We start from the raw sequence: 18,105 nt of genomic DNA, 5'->3' as shown, positions 1-18,105 counted from the left end.
AGCTCTTGAAGGACGACGGCTTGTACCATAGAGATGGTGGGCATGTGGCTGTCGCCATCACGTAGGTGCAGGGAGGTAGGGGACATGGCTTCGAGTTCGCGTCGAATTATGCAGGTCGCGTTTTCTGGAGGCGCAGGAGTTTGCCGGTGCAGCAGGTCTTCACATGAGGAAGTGGCACCCGTGTTGGGGAGGCGTGTGTACGGCTGGCTAATACGCCGGCTTTTAGCTTCCTCGAAGCGGTGACATTCCTTAATAATGTCGTCGACTATAGTGTAATTCTTGTAGACGAGTAGGTTGAAGGCATCGTCGGCGATCCCCTTCAACACGTGACCCAGTTTGTCAGATTCGGGCATGTTATTGTCAACTTTGTTGCAGAGGGCCAACACGTCCTGAATGTATGAAACATAGTGTTCTGTAGAAGTTTGAGCTCGGGACGCAAGGTCCCTCTTAGCGGCGAGTGTTCCTCCCAGCGGCCGTCCAAACAGGTCGCGCAGTTTCTGCTTGCAGACATCCCAGCTGGCCAAGTCATCTTCGTGAGTCCCGTACCGGACTCGGGCGGTGTCTTTTAGGAAGAAAAATGACATTGGCGAGCATAAGGGTTGGATCCCAGCGGTTGTATGTACTCACGCGTTCATACATCTGGATCCAGTCGTCCACGTCAACGTTGTCGGTGCCAGAAAATGTCCCAAGGTCACGAGGAGCAGAAAGAACGAGTGATGGCATGGCCGATGGTGATGTTTGCTGGCAGGCGTCCTGCGTCATGACGAGCGAAGGCAGCTGTCGGCCGCTGCGGATCTCCGTCGTTAATAGAAGTAGGGGAAAGGCGCACCTCCAACAAATGTGTTGCGGGAAAGAATATATTTAAAGCTATGTACACCAGCGAAGGAACATCTACGAGCGGCACTCAGAACACAGTCAGAACTTCGTTGTCTTCGACCACCCGTTCACTCGCTCAGTCTCGTCGTCGTGTTCCCGCTACAGGTGACGAAGAAGACGACGAACCGTGCAGTGGCGCGGGCAGGAGCGCTCGCGCTAGGCCAGCGGCCATTAAACCACCTCATTGCCATCGATCATCGTGTCTCTTTCTTCGGCTGGCCGCCACGTAACATTTGGTGGAGGTGCTGGGTATCATCGGCATCCTGGTGCGGGGAGCTTCGGCGTCCGGCGTCTGCTGTGGTCGTCGACCGTGAGTTCTTGGCCTGCGTCACTCGGCCGTGCTCCAGCCAAGTTTCTGCCGAACCGACCTCTCCGTTGTCCCCCCCGCCCCGTCCCCCGCCCATACCACTCAGCACGACGAACTGCATGAACCCCACGCAATGACCTGATCTTCCGACCCCACCGACCCGAGACTCCGCTTACATCTGAAGACACCGTTCCCCTGCCCAGGCCGTTCGGCGCGTCCTGGGGCCTCGACCGTCGGCTCCTGGCAACCTACGGCCCGGAAGCTTCGCGAACCCGGAATCATTCTCCTTCATCGTGGCGACCAGCACCTCACGACTTTCTCCCTTCTGTCCCATCATCCTCTGAAGCCCATCACCACTTCGCGCGTCTTTTCGTCACCGATCGGGACGATCGCTCGGTGACCCCGGGTAGTGTGACGAAGAAGACGACGAACCGTGCAGTGGCGCGGGCAGGAGCGCTTGCGCTAGGACAGCGGCCATTAAATCACCTCATTGCCATCAATCATCGTGTCTCTTTCTTCGGCTGTCCGCCAAGTAACAATATAAAAATTGAACACTCCCTCAAATACAGATTGCTTGTTGCTCATATGAAGGTTCACAGCAATATTTTCAAGCAAGCTGCCAATTTTTATGCAGTATAAACTCTGAATTTACATGCAAACAGGTAGCTCAACTCTAGGACCCTGCCTAGCAGTGATGTACACATCAGCTATAATAAATGAAATGATGAAAGGCTATAATCTGCATGAAGTATAAAGCTTAAAATTTAGTACTTAATTACTCAAGATAAATACAGGCACAAATCCGGACAAAAAGGACTAAACATTTTATAGGATTATGCGCCGGCGCTCAAGCGCTCGCGCATAATCATATAAAATGACCCTTATACTAGCGACAGAACCTTAATAATATTTTGACCTATTTTGCAGCGCAATGCTCCAGCGCTCTAGACAAGCCTACTCACGTCTTCATCGTACGACGCTATTTAATACGAAAAACCACTTAACTTGACACCGAGACGGATGTGAAACGGCAGGGCTTCCAGGACATCCTCCCGGGCAGCCTTATCGAGGTGGAAACTTATCTCTCGCAGGTCACGGGCGCCACAAAGCCAGCGCTTGTCTGGATCCGCTCACAACGGCGCAAAACCGCCATTAGAAGACCAAGCGAAGCGCAAGCGGCACAAGCTCAGCCGTCGTTTGCGATATCCACTCCAGTGAATTGGGTTAAGTAGGCGTCTTTCCCTTCTCTGTAGCACATCGAAAAGAGTCTCCAGACACCCCGCCGTGCTCCATTCTGCGACGCAACTCGAGATGGCCCCGCTGGCGCTGCTAGGCCTAGCGCCTACACCGCTTCGGTCACAGCGTCCGCACTCACGAGACACGACTATCTCGCCGTCTTCTGATTCTTGGCGCCGCCTGCTGTCGATTGCATCTCCACCGAATACAAAACTTGTTGCTTCGTTCGGGAACTAAGCGTAACAGATATGAGTACACAGCTCCACTGGCGCATTATTTTGAACAGCGGAAGCAATTCGACCTACCTCCGTCTCAGTTGCCGTGCGGTGTTTTTTTTTTTTCTACACCGACCGTTCGGAATGTTCTGAATGACTACAACCACTCCGTTAAAGAGAGCGGATGAACGATTGCGGACCTCGTTAGCACGCCATCAGTTCTAGCTGGTGTTGCTTTGGTGTTTATGGTAAGATGTGCACCGTTTTACCGGTATTTGCGTCTGGCGATGCGTAGTTTTAAAGCGAACACCGATAAACCTCCCATCTCGTGTCATTCGTGTTTAGTGTGTAGCCAGGGCGCCGCACCTGTATTTTCCACGGACACGTGCGTCTTGGGACGAAGTAGCGGCGGACCTCCGCATCCTCCTCGCCCATTCCCACGGGGCTCCGCGTGATGTGTGCTGTGTCACTCTCCCGATCTGTGCCTCGTATTTAAGTGGCTACACACGAAACAAAAATCAACCCAGATGGGTGTTTTTGAATTGTCCTCTAGCGTCCTCCCAAATCGAGGTTCGGCATACACCGTTAGACTTGGGGTAGGTTTCAATCCCAAAAAATACGGAGGACTTACGGTTGGCGAGGAGAGCAGATTTGGTATAGATTTTTACACCAAAAAATACGAAGCACTTGCGGTTGACAATGGGAGCATATTTGGTGTAGATTTTTACACCAAAAAATAGGAAGTACTTCCGGTTAGCAATTGGAGGTTTCAACCGCGGCGATACGCTGAGCGGTGGCTGCGGTGTCGTGTGTATGCAGGCGCCGAGATTGCGCAACGCCGGCATCCGGGAGGAGGAGGCTATGACAGCGGTTCGTTGTTCTATATTGCATTTTTGCTCTTTCTTACAGGGCTACTAGAACAGCTAACTATATAGGCGGAACGGTGCTAGTTGGTAAATTACAATAATCAGGTTCGAATGCGCTTTGTAATCATGAACAATGCCCAATCGAACTTCAGTATTGAGATATAACAACTAGCGCCGTTCCGTCCATGCCGCTACGAAGTAGTACTGTAAGGAACAGGGCAAAAACGCTGGATACAAAGTGCATGGGACCGCTGTCTTCACCTCCTCCTGGATGCCTGCTTTGCACGATCGTGGCCCCATGCAAACACACGACGTCGCAGTCACGTCGCAGCGTACTGCCGCACATCGCGAAAACAAAGCGAGACCAGCGGCGGCGGCAAGGAAACGTCTTTAATCTGACTCCGCTGTATATACGGCACTTCTGTAAATAATACACAAACCATGGCTCCGGCGCTAGCCGAAAGTATCTTGACGGGGTGGTTCGCAATGGCCAAGAAAAGCAGAGTTGGGGAGACGACAGGCAATGAAACTGAAAACAAGACCGTGATAACGGATCTACGTGCCAAATTCCTGCAACATATATTTTTTCTTCTCGTAAAAGTATACCATCTCTTCACTGTGGTCCAAAAACCGAATCCCTGAAGTTAAAGAACCTGAATGGTGCACAAGCCACTTGCGGGCAGCTCCACATTGGACATATAATGTTTGCTGTCTCTCTGCCTTTAGAAGTTTTTAAAAAGAATGCAGTTGTATATTGTATCCTTAAAATTCGTTCATTACTGTCACTTATTTTTGCAGTCCATAATGGACCTTTTTAAAAAAATTGTGAATTCCGTGCTCCACTCGCGCATTGAAAATATTTTTCGAGCACTATTTTCATCCAGTCTATAAGTCCTCAAAATAGATAAAAGCAGAAGGATTCGCAGTAAGGATTACGCAAAAACATGGCATATAGCTTGTGCTCCGTGGTTTTATTTTCGAACAAAAATATAGTTCTTGGGATTTACCTTCATAGTGCAAGGTAGCTGTGTAAGTTTGTTACGCATTTGTTTTCCGAGACTGCAGTTTTAAGCACTTTACAAAACAATATTACTAGTACGTCCTCAAAACACTGTTCGCAATTTAACTTGTACCCTCCGCGGTGGCTCAGTGGTTAGGGCGCTCGATTACTGATCCGGAGTTCCCAGGTTCGAGACCGACCGCGGCGGCAGCGTTTTTATGGAGGAAAAACGCTAAGGCGCCCGTGTGCTGTGCGATGTCAGTGCACGTTAAAGATCACCAGGTGGTCGAAATTATTCCGGAGCCCTCCACTACGGCACCTCCTTCTTCCTTTCTTATTTCACTCCCTCCCTTATCCCTTCCCTAACGACGCGGTTCAGGTGTCCAACGATATATGAGACAGATACTGCGCCATTTCCTTGCCCCCAAAAAACCAAATATTATTATTAATTTAACTTGTGCATGCGACTTACATTCGTTCCATTGGATGTTCGAAAACACTGAATTACACCGACCACCGTTACAAATAGCACTGGATTATCACAAATGTCAGTTACTAACCTACACACAAATCTGAAATATTAACACCAGCAGCAATAAAAGGCTGCTTAACATGTCAAGCTTATTCAATTGAAAAAAAATTGAAGAGCCTGCATAAAGTAAACAAAAGGTCACGAAGACCTGGAGATTATAATTTCATTTTTTTAAATGGAGGACAATAAGCAACGTTTGAAACTACAATTATTTAACAGATATTAATTATAGGAACTAACTTCAAATCACCACTTAAAATTAGTCAAAACGATACAATAGCAAATCTTGAAAAACAATGCAGAGTTGACTTGAAAACTTCTTCGCTGCACTTCAGGCTAACTGGTGCGGTCAGATAAGATTAGCTAAAAAAATGTTATGACCAGACAATTCCCAGTGGCTAATTCCTGTGTGGCTAACTTCAAGATGAAGATAACAAACTACAGTAAAAGAAATACTAAACAGACATCCTAAAGCAGCCCATTAAATTTGCAGTAAAATATCACAGGCATCCAACCTCTAATGCTTGTGTTTGTTCTTGAGAAACACATAGGACGAACATAACCTTAGAAAACGTATAAAATACATTCAATTTAACACACAATCACATAAACACAACACAAAACAAAACTTTACACTCAATATATGGAAGCCTGTGCTCTGGAGAAAGTTTATGTGCCCCGAAAAATATGTTAGCCACTCATTTGAAGGAGCCTGTCGCAAATAAAATGCAGCACTCATAACTTATATGGAAAAAATTATAATACAGAAACGCATGCACACATGATTTTCAATCTAGCTAAGAAGTAATGACTCGTGCTGAAACAAAGGAATTAGTCAACCTGGTATTACCTGACTGTGCGCACTAGAAGCAAAGCAAAAACGCATGGGCTAAGTTCAAAGCGATAAGGACACAGGCATTCTGTTTGATCGGGAGAACGGCATTCATCACCTTCATGGCAACTGATTAGACTAAGGACTAGTAACTTGGTGATTAAATAAGTAATTGAATTTCTGAAGACCTGTGTCTAAGCACATATTTGCTTGAAAACTTAATTGTTCACCAAATATATTATCACTATTAATTTTTCTAATTAAAGGTTATGTATAAATGCTAGCAAATGTGTCATGTGGCAGAACGGGAAGTCTATTAAAAAACATAAAAAATTACAAAATGCTGACAGTGCTCCCAGGAAGCTGTCCGAGCTAGATGCAAAAAGATAAAAACCATGATTAGCCCATGCAAAAACAAGAAACCAGTGGGGTGATGATTCTTAGGGTCAACAAAATGTTGCTGTTCCTGTTTGTCATGTCTTCCCATACTGTCACACAATGCTAGTACAGCATTTGTCAAAGTTTACAGCACAAGGAATCGCTTCTGAGCCTTGTTGTGCATCGCTAGCATTCCAGATCTCTTGAAGGTACAGAAAATCTTGCCCTGACCACCGTGAATGTTGGACATCCATGGATGCTCATAGGCCTTATTACATGGCTTAGAAGCCAAACCCTTTGGCTCTGTACTTTTTGACAAATGCTATACATCAGTTTTCTCACAGATTCACGCTGATATTCTTTTCATTTTTCTTCACTCTGGCCAACTGTATCATGTTGACATTGATAAGTTATAGCATCACAGTTTGTGTTCCACTACCAGTATTCCAAACAGTACTAAAAAACTAGACATGTAAAACATGTACAGGTGGATAGAAGAGGCAGCTGTGAAGGAAAGACGAAGTGGTTTTTAAAAACTGATGAGCTCAAAACCATCGAAGCGTGCTTTATTTTAAGCCATGTCTCTAAAAGTACTCTCAAGAAATATCAGCAGACAGAGTGCCTTCTTTAGATTTTCCAAACGGAACACCCAGAAGGCTGCAAACAGCAGAATCCCCATACAAGCCATGAGGTTTTCACTACAAGGTTATGGCCAATGAACAGAAAAACTGCGCCTTGATAGGTGAGGAGGCATGCTGTAAGTGCTTGGTCCTGCAAAATTAAAAACGAAATATCACTGGCATTTCTAGCACTTGTAGAAGTGCAAAGAAATACTGTCGCATTTCAGTATAATTCACATTATGACTACACTATCCTAGGGATGAATACATGAGGGGGTGGTCTTCCCTCCTCAAAGTGAGAAATTTTACATAGAAAAACCATGCTCAACCCAATTTTTTCAAGAATAACGTCAAATAAATGCAAGGTTCAAACACGTCATTGACCAATTTTTAAAGATAGTGGTCACCAGGCTAATGTACTTGGAGCTATCAACACTGTCTAGCTTCCATTTCATTGCCCACCACTACGTGCACGAAACCTTGGCGACAAGTTTTGTATCAAAACTTTTTCATTCATGATTGGTTAGTATGGATGAATCACTTTGCGAGAATTTTGCTCAGAAACTAAAGTGTCCATATTACAGAGGCCCGACTGCAGATATGATTTGTCCATTAGAGCCATGATCACATTTAGTGGGCCACCACAACTATGCAAAAGTTAAACAAAATGCTGCAATGGCATCCATACAAAAGATTTGAAAACCATATTCTAGCTATAAGACAACTGAGCTGCTCAATCTCATCTGCTGAATCTCATTTAATTGCAACCAGTGCTGCAACAGCCTAACTGTAATCGAACTAGAGGCTAAAGAGACAATGGTGAGACACTGCTCATAAGGGAGCATGATACAAAGTTGGTATTCGAAAGGTACAGCTGCACACAAAAGTTACCACTCTCGTGACATTTGATACATATGGCGACTACAGGGATTTTTGCTGAACATCGAAGAAGCAAATGTTCTCTAGGCAATCACATGTTGGGCACCTATAACAGCCCGGGAAGCAACAATCAGTACTGCCCATGAATCATATTTGCGTGTGTATAATGAAGACCTAAAATACAAAACTGGTATGGTGTTGTTCAAAGTGTATATCGCCATCATATACAGCTTGTGAAGCAGCACTCCACAATAATTGGATGCCATCGAAGACTACAACACAAAGCACTCTTTTCCAACTGAAAATAAAAAATAGCTGCACCGTATCCAGACCTCATTGCCATTTGTCAGTAAAATGACAAAACCACATTCGCAAAAGTAAATAATGGTGATCGCCTCTCCATAGTTTCGAGCAAGTCTAAAGAAACCACAACCGTCTCAACATTAGATTATTGGTTATTTGAAAAGAGTGGTAGTGAACAAGCGTGAAAATGAGACCGTAGCAATGCAAATCCCAAAATAGCAGCGTGTCAGTACGCTGTATCCGGTTGAGTAATGAAAGTACTCTTTTTTCAGAACTGAGCATAGTTGCAGCAGTTACACTGGCTCCTTATTCCAACTATTGTCTTTTTTTTTAATTGCACAAGTAACTACGCCTGAATTTTAAAGAGAATCCCTTGGGGGTCTGCAGCTCCTTACTGCAAATGTTTGCATTCCTCCTCTTTGCAAGATAACGAAACACCAGGGCTTTGAGCCGCCCAGATTCTAAAATAATCACAAAACCCAAACTTTGCTAAAGCTCGTGACATCAATGGCTAAATACGAGCAAATTCTGGGTCTAAAAGGTAGTCGTCAGATGCTCAGATAAATACGGAGCTGCTATTTTCGAACGAAAATTTCAGTTCCTGCCTATTTCCACCAATCATTTGCACAAAAATACCTACAAGTGTTGCAGGGGGCGTCTTTCTTTGCGACTAACTCTGAACTGTTTGGTACTGCTTGTAGATTAAACTGATGCAACCTTGGAGTTCTTCATAGATTAGAACCTGGATAGAACAATGTCCAGTCAGGGGGGAAAATCCTTGGATTAATAGAGAGATAATTCATGTTAAACGGAAACTTAAAAGACTTAGGAAACAGCACAGGACAGGAACTCCACTGTTTGGGTCATTAAAAAGCAAGATGGCAGAAAAAGTAAGAGAAGCCAGAAATAGCTTTTTCAAAAACAGGCTTGAAGAGTTCATGAGGTCGGACCCATCAAAGTTCTGGCGCCATTTGAATCCTTCCAGGCACGAAATTACGAAGATAAAAATTGACGAGGTGACTATAACAGACGCTAATGAGATTGCAACGCATTTTAACAATTACTTCCAGAGTGTTTTCACGAAGCTAGATGATTTTAAACCTCAGTGTGTTTGTAGTAATGATTATTCTTCTGTTTGTAGTAACGAACTGATAATTAGTCGCGAAGGAGTTTTAGCAATGTTACTTAAACTTAACACAAAAAAATCTTCCGGACCCGATGGAGTTCCGAATTCATTTCTTAAACGCTACGCGGAACAAATATCTCAATACTTAACTGATATGTTTAACTTGTCTTTGACAACAGGTGTTATACCGTCTGATTGGCGTAAGGCTCGAGTTGTCCCTATTCTTAAGAAAGGTGACTGCCAACTAGTTACCAATTATCGCCCTGTTTCTTTGACGAATAATTGCTGTAAGTTGTTAGAGCATGCTATTTTTTGTTGTATTGTAAAATTTTTAGAGGACCGTAATATTTTAACAGCTTACCAACATGGTTTTAGGAGAGGTATGTCTACTGTTACCCAACTTTTATCTGTAGTGCATGAATTTTCAAGAGTGCTGGAGGCTACCGGGCAAACAGACGTCTTATTTTTTTACTTTAGTAAAGCATTTGACAATGTGCCTCACGGAAAGTTATTGTTTAAACTTGAATCGATTGGACTTCCCTCTTTTATAATTCAGTGGGTGCATGCCATGTTACAGATAGGCAGCAATTTGTAGCAATCCAGGACTCTTGTTCTAACATGCTGCATGTGACTTCAGGGGTTCCTAAAGGCAGTGTCTTGGGACCCCTGTTATTTTTGATCTATGTAAATGACCTAGTGGATATTGTTGAAAAGGATGTAGAGGTGAGGCTGTTTGCCGATGATTGTATAGTTTTTAAAGAGGTAGTAGGTGATTCTGACCACTTGTCACTTCAAAAAACTATTAGCAATTGCGGACTGGTGGGAGCGCTGGGGCATGGATATTAACCCAAACAAAACCGAACTTTTAAGAATCACAAGGAAAAAAGTGCCCAAATTTCACAGTTATATACTTCACAATCATCCCATTTTAGAAGTAGAAAGCTATAAGTACCTCGGAGTAACCCTCACGAACAAACTTACTTGGTCCACTCATATCGCTGACATCTGCTCATCAGCAGTAAAGAAATTATGGTTTATTAAAAGAAAACTCAGAAACTCTCCCATGAGCACCAGAATCACTGCATACAAGGCTCGTGTTAGGTCCCGACTTGAATATGCGGCAGCAGTGTGGGACCCGCATAACAAGAAAGACATTGCTCAACTGGAGCGTGTTCAGCGAAAAGCAGTTCGTTTCATTTATGGGAAATATAGAAGGATAGACTCTCCAACTGCATTAATTCGAAAGAGTAATTTACAGTTCTTGGCAATAAGAAGAAAAGTTACCCGTCTAGTACTGCTTCATAATTACAAGTCTGGAAATCTGAAGGCAGGTCTTCCTGATTGTGTGAAGCTGGCGAGCACTAGGAGAACACGTCATGTACATGAGCAGTCATTAGCACCAATTTTCGCGCGAACTAGTGGGTTTAAGAACAGTTTTTTTCCGAACACTGTCGCGGAGTGGAATGGCCTTCCTTCGGGTCTATGTAAGTCTAGGAATTTTGAGAAGGAGCTCAAGAACTTATTGTATGGCTCCCAGTATCTTGTTTGATGACTCTGGTTTTGTGTCCTGTTTACTGACTCGCGGTTTTGTAGCTGGGGCTCTTTTAGAAATTTTTTTAGTTGTATGCCCCTCCTGCTTGGGCCAACTCTGGCTTGCAGTATACTGAAATAAATAAATAATACCAAACAAATCATTATGAATAAAGTGTATGTCGTTCGAATTACTGTTTCCAATACTGATAGGTCAACAAGGCAATAAGGTATGTGATGCTTTGAAATTAAAGCAGCTGTTACATATTCACAAATAGTGACAGCACGTTTATACTGCACTCATCGAAGTTATGCCGCAACGAGCCGCAGAACATAAGGCAAGAACTGACAGCCGTTGCTTTCTCGCGTTCACTCGTGTTCCAGTGACAAAGAGATTGCGCCATTGTGCTGAAAGCAACAAATAATCAGATTGGAATTCTAAATGTGGCGGCCGAATCTATGAGGGCAGAATACAAGTACGCACTCCAGAAGCTTTGAGCACATTCATTTGCGGCGACGAGCACAATAAGCAAAATTATGTTTTTTGGGGGGAAGCATGGCATTTTAGAAAAAGCAACCTGATTTTTTTTATGTTAATAGCGATGCCGCATACCTCGTTCTGCGAACATGCATAAATTAAGAGTGGTCAAAAATGCTGCACATATCCAAACTAAAATGACACAAATTCTTCGGAGAGCACTAAAATAAAAATGCCTAAAACCTACAGCCGCTTGCAAGGTGTACTTCAGTGCAGACACAAGCAGACTTGTAAACAGCGCTCGTGCGGTGCTTTGCGGAATGAAGGCGAACTTATAACGCAGGCAGTGGGATTGACTGACAATGCAGGCGCTAATGCGCTATCGCATAGTCTTATAAAACAACCCATACACTTGCAGCGCGTCGTTAAGAAAACTGCGCTAATGTTTTGCTCCATTCCGCAGCACAGTAATCCAGCGCTCCACACAAGCCTGCTCACGTCTTGATCGTACAACGATATTTAAGACGCAAAATCACTTACCATGAAGGCGAGACGGATGTGAGACGGCAGGGAGGCAATTTCCTCGTTGGCGTGCCGAAACCCCCCTCGCAACGGCGCCTCTCCTCCTCCTGTACCCTCCTCACCCTCTTTTTTTCACCTTTTCGTCTATTTTTTCTTTTCCTCCGCCTCCTCACCTAGTTGTTCTCTTTCACAGCCGTTCCGCACTTCGCTCCATTCCTTTTTTTTTAACCTCCCGCCTCGCCATGGAGCTTACTGCGGTATTAGGGTGGCTAGAACTTTTTCAGGTGTGAAAAGCGCGGCGCGTTTCCCTTGCCGGAAGTGGCACCGCTGCTCACCGATGCCGCCAGGGGCGCTGATGCTAGAGGCGCCGTCGCGCGGTCGCTGATCATGCATGGTGGAATGCGCGTGGACCGCGTTTAATTGCTTGATTTGCGCGCTGTGATTTGCTTTTAAGATGCTGCTGATGGTGAAAAATGGCTCCGCGGTGGTATTTTGTCCACATGATGCAATGATGAGCTCCGAGTCGTCAAGAATTATTCACCAAGCAGAACTGCTTTCTTTCCACAGCAGACGACAAGCAGTTGCAGGGATCTTTTCGTTGATTTAAAGGGAACTCATGCTCGATTTATGTGCTGGCATGAAAGTTGCTTCCGCAGACGTCCGCACGCTTTTCTGCACGCGCTCGAACGGCGCGCTCGGCTGTTCGTTTGTAACACGAAAGGAGTGCCAAAAGTTAATTAATTATTAATTGGTTTTTTGGGGAAAGGAAATGGCGCAGTATCTGCTCATATATCTTTGGACACCTGAACCGCGCCGTAAGGGAAGGGATAAAGTTGGGAGTGAAAGAAGAAAGGAATAGGTGCCGTAGTGGAGGGCTCCGGAATAATTTCGACCACCTGGGGATCTTTAATGTGCGCTGACATCGCACAGCACACGGGCGCCTTAGCGTTTTTCCTCCATAAAAACGCAGCCGCCGCGGTCGGGTTCGAACCCGGGAACTCCGGATCTGTAGTCGAGCGCCCTAACCACTGAGCCATCGCGGCAGGGCCCAAAAGTTACCCCTCCCTACATTTTCCGCGCCGCTAAAGCGGTTCGCTCGCGCTGCTTTTTGCCTTTCAGTTTTAGCAAATTATTTTGCTTTCAGCTGGGCTTCCTCAATAATGTGAGGTATTTTTGTTATCGAGTAGCAGCGGATGACAACAGAGCGGCTAGATCTGCCTCTCAATAGCTTGAATTTGAAGCCCAAATGCTGTAAACAAAGCTGGAGATTTGCGCTGCTGCTGTGTGGAAAATTTTAACAAATTCGAAAACCGTTGCATGCTTTTGTTATGCTCCTTAGACGATTATACGGCTAGACTACACTGTGTCGCATACAAGTTCGTACCGTGAAAGAATTAGTGGGTTTTTACGTACAGATGTCGAAAAGCAATAGTAAAAATGTAGTGGGTGGATCCGGATTAATTTTCCGCCGCATGCAGTTATTACTTGCGTTGCAACCGCAGCAAACGAGAATTCCCTTTTCAAAGAAACACTCCCAAGAAGTGGCAGCTCATGAAGCACACAAGTGTGGCGAGGGCACCTACCCAGCAAAACATGCACAGTATGAAAAAGACATGTTTCTGGAAGAACACATTTATTTTCAGTTGTTCACCTACATACACAACAGCATGATAAGCCCGTTAAAGCACGCATGGCTTCATCCTTTTGCATTTCCTTTCATCTTCCTTTTGATTAACTCCTTTCAAAAAAAAGTGAACCCGTGTTAAGCAGTAGAACTTCACTACTGAACTCGTCAATGTTACTGAGTGCGGGGGACAGCCTATTTTTGTTGTTTCCCCAATTATTTTCCACATGTCAGTCACCGACTTAGCATGAAGGGTAGTTCTGCTGAAGAAACTAGTGACTTTGTTCTCTAGTGTCATAATAAGGTTGTAGAGGGAGCGCGTTGGGAACAAAAGCCCACCAAGGTCCCACTGCATTGATGCTTCCGTGGGTAAATCAGAGCTGGGCACGTCTTCTTTCTTCATTAGGCAAGCAGCCTTGCAATACTCACAGTCGATGGACAGCACGCGTTTTCGTGCCACGTAGCCGGCGATATAATAAATAAGGCGGGAATCACTTTGTTCCGATATGTAGGAAGCATGGTCAACGGACACTTCGGCTGCATCGGATCGGAGCGGTCGGCTTTCTGCCTCTTGCTCTTCGCTGTCTGTCTCGTTCAGCAGTTCCTCCACAGACAGCAACGACTCAACTACACCATCAGGCACGTTACCTCCCTTGGGACTCCTGGCAAGACTATAGAAACTGAGGCACCTGCAAGTAAGCACAGAGTAGTAACTCTTAATCAGAGCCAAGTGTAAACCGGTTAAATTGCACAGTGTATAACCAGCAAGATTAGCGATACCTCATGATGACAATGAACTGGGCCGGAGTCGGATGGTCATTGGCCCCACCTGCCTGCCTCACAATTCCGAAACACCGCTCAAGGCAATCTTGGCTGATGTGCGCAGTCATGAGGTACTTAAAACCAACTTTCTCTGTTAGGTAGTCAAGTAGGCTCTTTGTTGCAGTGAGGGTCACACGCAGGCCCACTGCCGTGCTTCTGCTTAAAAATCCAATCCCCTTAGCATGGCCCTCCCAGAGGTCTAGAAAGTGCAGCATTTCGTCCAATGTTTTCTCATTCCTGCAGTCGGGTCTGAAACACCATTACAGAATGCACATAAATGTGTTGTTGACAACTGAGATAAATGTGGCAATAAATTTGAACTTACCTTAAGGCTTCTGCTGGGAATCTGGACGTCATGGCCTCAATCAGATTAGCCATGAGCCCAATGACAATTCTTGTTGGGTCGCTGTTCGGGTATTTGCTCTCAATTTGCTCTTTGTAGAAGGCCAAAGCATTCCTAACTGGGGCGCTAAAGACTTGAAAAGCAAGGTCTACCCTCATCTTCTCGAACCCATTAGGAAATATATGGGACCTCGTAAGTTTTGGTGCCACCTTCAAGGTGACGCAACCACTGTCCACCTTCCACATTGTCGACACGTGTTCCCAGTGGGCCTGTAAAATTAATCATTTCGCATTGGAAACACTGACAACAATGAGCAAACATTTATGAATATGTGCCAACATTTCACAAAATGTTTCTTAGCAAGCATACCCGTCCATTGTGCGTGTTGAAACCTTGCTTTTCATCATGTTGCGCACACATTTGACAAGGTGTGGGAAGTCAGATATAAAATGCAGAAATCTGGCCCTTCTCACAGGGATGGACGACCCTGCACCTTATATCATTGAAGTTTCCACGTATGCCTAGGATGTTCCACATAGATCGATTCCACGGGGCACCATCAGAACAAATATAATCGACACGGAGGCCAGCTTGTTCGGTCAATATCGTTGCTTCTAGAATAATTTTTGCCAGCAGTCTTGCTTTCACATTTCCATTGGAAGCGAACACACCTAAGGCAGAAAAGAACATTTTATGCGATCGTGTGATTTGCTAAAAAAAATTTAGGAATAATCAAATTTTATTTACCTATAATCTGTGTCCATTTGCCCACAAATGGCTGAAACATCACTACCAGGCCGTGGTCAGCTTTTTTTCTTTTGTCACATTCTTCAGTGTATTTTCCCAGGTCCACAAAGCCTTCTATGTGCTTTGACGATGTCATGTCAAGGTGGGTTGAAAGCTTCATTTCATCCACTACTAGACCACCATGCCTTTTCATTTCGTCTATGTCCTGGGCTTTTGATCTCACGCATGACAGAAGTTTGGCATTAAATCCATAAGAAGCTCTGAAACCCTAAAAGTGCAATAATGTCACCACTCGGACTTTCATAACGCGTCCAGTCACATACCTTAATGTACCTTTGTAGGCAAACACGACTGGGAACAACCAGAATCTTGTGGCTTCTGAGGTGCTCGTAGAGCCGTGGGCTTTTCATCCTTAGAATTATGCACTCAAGAAGCCATTCCTTGTCATAACGGTATCCACGCTGAGACTTTCGATTACAGGCTTCGAAACACGCACGAACAGCAGCTTGCTGCTTCTTTGGAAGCTTTTTCAGCTGAAAGAAAAAGGGAATATCATACGCATATAAGCACATGCACTTTAATTAAAGCACTGTAGCACACCTTCTCTTCAAAGGCGGACTTCTCGATTTTGCAGTTCTTTTCTCGGAGCTCTGTCAGGTTATCTTTCAGAGACTGGATTTTCTTGCCCTTCCTCTTCAAAGTACGCACTGCCTGTTTCAGTCGCTGCGCTGCTAGACAGGCGAGTGGAGCCTTTCGTGCGAGTGGGTGTCGTACTTTTTTCTTAAAGCGCAAAAGGCGAGCCATAAGTCTGTTTCTGCATGCTCTACATGCGGAGCACCTTTCAGTAGAGACATCTGTTGGACACAAAACAAAAATGCGTTTTTAACAAACACAGCAGTTCCTGCACATTCATCTGCGGTGAGGGCATCAATTTTCCCTCCTAGACATACATTCTTCGAAATGATTCCATACCTTGTGATGAAGATGAGGATCCATTGCAAGTCATGGAGAACATGTGTTTTTGGGCCACTTTTGCCACCTCTACCACATTTAAAGGCTGGAATTCGTCCAATTTTCCAACTCCATGGCACAATAAAAGTTTGTCAGCATAAGCCAACATGTCCTGAGCTTCTTGCAATGTAAGAATCTCTTTCTTCTTGTGAAGAAGTCCATTCAGAAATATCCTGCACTGGGAAGGTCCTGCGCTGTCTTCCACTTCGAACACAACTATCTTGTTCTGCACCACAGGAGGATTTGCGTTCCTAATGAACTCTGCTGTCTGATAGCACAGAACATTTTGGTCTTTAAATTTCTGCAAAGACCAGAGCTCATTTGGGCCTGCTTAAGGATGCAACTGGACATAATGTCTCTTGCGACACATTCGCACCGTCCTCTGCCACTGATCCTGTTTCTATGATCTCAACGTCTGTGCGACTCTTTTTGAATGAAACAGCAGTTTCATTTACGTTTCTTCGCTTCCTCTCCTTTGGCAGGGTCTTGCTTAAGTATTTAGTTAAGTTAGGAAAGATCGTTGGTATAGCATCTTCGGTTAGGCCAGGAATAGCTCGGGGCACTATGACCTGCTTCCCGTTTATATTGTGCTTGAAGTTTCGCACAATAAACCTATCAAAGAAACAACAAACAAAATCATGCATGAACTCACGTTTGCATGCGAGAACACCATTCACGCCTGGCGAGCACGAAAGCGGACAGTAAGGCGAGCATCTAAGAATGGCGATAAAATCGTGCTGTGGAATAAAATAGTTAGGCGCGTACCTTGCGTCAAAATGCTTCTCGCACACAGCACAATTCTCTTGCAATTCCTTATCAGCCCTAGGGAAGGCGTTGGACCATTTGGTGAATAGCTCTTTACATGCTGGAGCTCGGAAGAGGGACACTTTTTCTGTAGAAGATCTGTATCCTGAATTGCATCCAGGCACGAAACACCAGCGCTGGGTCTTTTTGTTTTTTGCTGTTGGCGGCATTCTCAAAGCACGCGGCAGAAAATCAGCGCGAGCGAAGCCTTTTTGCTGTCCGCAATACTCCGGCTAGCCAAGCAATTCCGTCTGTTCGCTCTGACGGCGCCGCTGTCTTCAGCGCCCCCGCGCGGCATCGGTGCGTTTTGGGGGCAGCTTCCGGTGGCCGCTTCACACACCTAAAAAAGTTCTAGCCACCCTAGCGGTATCTTCGCGTGCGCGGGGCGGCCATTTTGCCGTGCAGCGGCTCGGGCGCATAGCAAACGACTGCGGACGCCCGGCGAAATCCGAGTACTGGGGCATTTGTGGAGAACTGGGTTTCAATGACGACAAGCCAGAGCGCGTGGGGGAAGTTGTAACCTTCTACCGCGTCTCATCTAAGGGGAAGCGGGCGCAGTTCCGGTGCAACAGATGCCGCAAACAACTGTCGCAACTGCACGGCACCGCTGCGTTGCGAGGGAGTGCTGCTCTGCGAGCGAGTGGAGGCGCTTCGGCGAGCTTCTTTGCCCGCCCCAACGTGAAGCTGCCGAGGTCATTCCGGGCAGCAGTGTCTAGGTAGAAATTTCTCTACCGCTGGCCAAGGGTGCGGAAAAGCCAGCGCTTGTCTCAATTCGCTCACAACGGCCCCATACCGCCATTCGCAAACCATAGCGAGGGCCAAGCTCAGCCATCGTTTACGATATACACTTCGGTGAACTCGGTTAAGCATCCATGTTTCCTTTCTCCTTCGCGCATCGAAAAGCAGCAGTGTCAAGCGCGAAGTCGCCGCTCACGATATCCGCTCCAAGAGAGGCTCCAGACAACCCGCCGTGCTCAATTCTGCAACGCAATCCGAGACGGCCCCGCTGGCGCTGCTAGGCCTAGCGCCTACGCCGCATCGGTAACAGCGTCCA

General features: G+C 45.6%; 1 protein-coding gene and 1 pseudogene across 3 annotated transcripts in view; one reads left to right on the top strand and one right to left on the bottom strand.

Moving 5' to 3' along the window:
- LOC144124489 (uncharacterized) overlaps positions 1–18,105 on the top strand; it is a 1,136,493-nt gene that overhangs the window by 395,493 nt on the left and 722,895 nt on the right. The window lies entirely within an intron of this gene.
- On the bottom strand, positions 13,221–17,711 carry LOC144126323 (uncharacterized; annotated as a pseudogene). Its single transcript, XR_013313480.1, has 9 exons — positions 17,013–17,711; positions 16,209–16,859; positions 15,837–16,090; positions 15,560–15,769; positions 15,237–15,504; positions 14,836–15,160; positions 14,105–14,395; positions 13,754–14,013; positions 13,221–13,279 (listed from the first exon to the last, which is right to left on the bottom strand). The product of XR_013313480.1 is annotated as an uncharacterized LOC144126323 (transcript).

The sequence above is a fragment of the Amblyomma americanum genome, chromosome 3 (genome assembly GCF_052857255.1).
Source record: "Amblyomma americanum isolate KBUSLIRL-KWMA chromosome 3, ASM5285725v1, whole genome shotgun sequence".
NCBI lineage: Eukaryota > Metazoa > Arthropoda > Arachnida > Ixodida > Ixodidae > Amblyomma > Amblyomma americanum.
Note: the sequence above shows the minus strand (reverse complement) of the source record. Positions and strands in the feature narration are given on the sequence as shown.